The following is a 4002-nucleotide window of genomic DNA, read 5'->3' as shown; positions in this document are numbered from 1 at the left end:
CCTGAGTGTGCGGGGCAGATTGTATGGGAGAAGGCGATCCCGCAGGTAGCCTGGACCCAAACCATGTCGGGCTTTAAAGGTAATAACCAAAACTTTGTACTTCGTCCTACATAGGCATAGGATTGTGCCCTAAGAGCCTTGTGCCACCTTAAAGAACCAGTGCCGCTAGTTCATTGGCATAAATGTTTAGTGTTTTTACGCTTTCAAAGCACTTCACGTGCATTATCGACTTGTAAATCTTACAACAGCCGTGTAAGACGAATCAGTATTCTTATTCTCCACTTGCAGATGTACAACCTGAGGCAGAGAGAGTGGCTTGCTTAAGACCATCTAGTAGTGAGTTCACGGCAGGGGCGAGATTAGAACTGGATACTTCTCAATTTGTGGCATTATATATCTACGGTATATCTCTTAGAAGCTGACATTCTGCATGCCATGCTCTGCCATACTTAGAACAGACCTCCTGGAATCAATAGGTCTTAAGTTAGTCATGCCTAATAGATGTCTCCTTGATTTCAATGGGTCTACTCAAAGTATGACTAAATCTGGATCCAACCCTATGAGCGTAGGGATATTCTCATTATATCTAGGTATATCTCTGCAGCTCCTTTGTAACAGTATTCATTCAGCTACAAACTAGGCTATTAAGACATTAGAGGGTTTAAAAAACATGAAGAGAATGCTAACAGATACTCCTGGTGTAGGAGGAGCTGGAAGTATCAGATAGATATAGTGTGTATGTGGGGGAAGCAAGTTGCCAGCTAACAGAAAAAGATGGGCAGTTGTGAGGGGAGGGCGAGTGAAGGAAGAGTGGAGAGAAGGGGGTTGTGGCTGACTGAAAGAAAAGCTAAAGAAAGTTTTCATGAGAAGAACAAAACAGACGAAGTCAAGAATCAGCACCGGAGACAGCAGAAGACCAAGAGTAGCAGATCCTAGAGAGCAATTATCGCGAACAGAAGCAGCATCTCTTTGAGAGAGCAAAGGATCAATGGTGTGTCAGGCCTGACTGAAGAAGAAACAGGACTTTAGGGGGGCTGTTTTCTGAAGGGTCACCTCCAGAAGTTGGGGGGAGGAACAGGGCTGCAGCTGACTGCTGCTATTTGTTGAGACTATTTATTTAAATGCTGGAAGCATTTGTTTATTCTGGCATCTGTGTTATGTTTTGACTTCTTTATTCTGTACTTGACTTTCCTTTGTTTTTTATAAATTTGTGTTAATCTCATCCTGTTGTTTAGATCTAATTCCGTATCTAGGAACCTGAGGTCTGTTACACCTGGGATGCATGTGGAAGGCAATACTCTGGTGCTGAATTACAAAAGGGAACCCAATACAAGAGATCAAGTACTAGAGATGAGCAGCTTCTCACTTCAAACTTGGACTAAATGCTTCTCTCTCATAAATTAGGAAGGCCTGGGTCATTTCCCTGCTCAGTCACAAAGCTCACCATCCATTGGTCACTCATACATGCCCAATCTAACCAAACTGTTTTGAAAAGAAAAGTCTGTGAATGCTACTCTGAGTTGTTAATAGCAAGAGCAGGAATACAAGGCAGATGAAAGCAAAACAAACCCCATCCATTTATGCAGATCTGTTTGGCAGCAGCCTTTCTAGTTATCCTGAGCAAGGTTGCAATTAGCAAGGATGCGATCTGGCTGCCAGTCTTATCTTCATCCAACCCTCTTCCAATTCCAGTCATTTATCTGTGAACTCAGCTGGGTTGCATGTTCACTGATATCCTAGTATTTGCCATTTGATTTTTTAATCAGAGACCCTGTAATACTTCCAGTCAATCTCCTGAGGAGGTTTCCTTCTTGCACACGAAAGGGAACAACTCCCAACCACCCAAACAATGTTCTTAGTCCTTTATTTCTTGCTTGGGCCACAGGCCATTCACATACAAAAGAGCTAAGACAAAATAAGGCAAATACAACATAAAACAAAATCTAAAATGCTTAAGCTAAAATAGATTCACAATACATTGTGCAAAATTGGTTCAAATTAAGGTACACCCATTATTGAAAATAGATATGGTCTGAAAATTAAAACTGGCGAGACCATTAGGTGAAAGCATTCCCAGAACAATTAGCTGCATTGTCAGAGATCAATTTTGCCTGAATTCTTGATGCTGCCAAAGCTAACATAATGGTAGAGTTCTCATATTGGTGCAGGTTCCAGGAGCTCAATTTGTGCTAGCAGCCACAAGTGTAGAGTACACGAGTAACCATGAAAACTGAAATGCCCTCCAATCAATGTAGACACAAGGAGCCTTCTTGTATTAGATATAGGAGGGGAAATAGGATGCCACTGTGGTTATAGATGGATTCCTTCGCTTAGAAATCAACCCCTAATTTCTGTCAACCGGAACAGTAATTTTTAAGTTCCTCATGAAACTGGAATAGTTTAAAGCAGTCACATGACACAGCAGGTTCTCATTTCATACTATAATAGAACTGATGCCACATCTGATCGTTTCAAGGGTGCTGCTGTTGAAATTATCTACAAAGTTGTGTTACCCTGGAACATAGCCTCTAGTTTCTTTAAATGCTTCCCTCCACTCTCTTAAACCACTGACAAAAATGTGCCTTTGGTGCAAGCAAGCTTACCTAATTTTATAGTTCTCTCTTAATATCAGCACACTAAATTGGCACAGTATTGCCTACACATTTTAGGTGGAATCTAAAAACACACTTTTAGGCGCAGTGAATCATCACTTGGGTATGAGGGTGAAAATGCTTTTGATTGCCCAAATGGGGACTGGTAGGAATAGGCCACAAGCATGCAGTAAACCATCATAGCTAGTTGCAGAAACTGAAGGGTCATGGGAGAAAATGAGCATCTCACTATCCCTTTAAAACTCTTTGAGATTGTCCACAAGCATGTCGATGGGGTGATCCGGTAGACATTGTTTACTTGGATTACCAAAAGGTTTTTCACAAAAGTCCGTCACCAAGACTCCAAAGCAAACCTAGCAGCTATGGGACAAGAGGATAGATCCTCTCGAAGATCGATTAACTGGCTAAACAACAGAAAGCAGAGTATGAGTAGTTCTCACAATGGAGAATGTTAAGAGTTGGGTCCCCCAAGTATCTGCATTGGGCCAGTTATCCCATGAAACTGAAAGATGGGAGTTTCAGGACAGATAAAACGAAAGAGGTCTTCACATGGCATAGTTAAAATGATGGAATTCACTACAAGACATAGTGATGGCCACCAATTTCAATGGCTTTAGAAGGGGATTAATTTCATGGAGGATGCTATCAATGTGTATATATTACCTCCAGTATCAGACAGCATTCAATACCAGTTGCTAGGTAACACAAGCAGGAAGCCGCAATAATTGTGCCCATGTCCTCCTTGTGGGCTTTCCATTGACATGTCGTTGGCCACTGGGAACAGAATGCTGGACTACATGTGCCTTCAGTCTGATCCACTTTGGCTCTTATGCCCCCTAAGGGCTTAGATACACCCAGCAGCATTTCCCCTTTTTGCTATTGGAACAGCAGACTCACCTACCCTGTTCCAAAAGTGGTTTGGTGGATGACACGCGGAAGCGGTTTGAGGAATACAACTCCAAAACACTCTTTGACACACAAAACGTTATGCTGCTCTTGGGATCTTGTCCCTCATGTTTTCAACATTAGAGTGTGGAAAGATGCTGAACAAAATTAGCTTTTACAGATGTATGAACTGCAAGAAACGGAAACAAGGTCTGTAGCAAGTGAAAATATCCCTATCAAATTGAAGCAGAGTCACAGCTACGTGCACCATACAAACCATGGGGTGGGTCTGAAAAGCATTATATTTTCTTAAATCTGAGAATGGTGTGCATTAAAGGTTAAACATAGCTATTCTCTTCATTATGCAAGGGATGAGTGTTCTATCAGTTACAGGAAACGATAGTCTCTTACCTTATAGCTCTTCTTATTCCAACAATGTGCTCCAGCCGGCATTATAAGGCTCTACAGAACTTGTCTGATCACATGGTATATTTCACACAAAAAC

Source organism: Elgaria multicarinata, chromosome 16, assembly GCF_023053635.1.
Source record: "Elgaria multicarinata webbii isolate HBS135686 ecotype San Diego chromosome 16, rElgMul1.1.pri, whole genome shotgun sequence".
Taxonomy (NCBI): Eukaryota; Metazoa; Chordata; class Lepidosauria; order Squamata; family Anguidae; genus Elgaria; species Elgaria multicarinata.
This window is presented reverse-complemented; position numbering follows the sequence as displayed.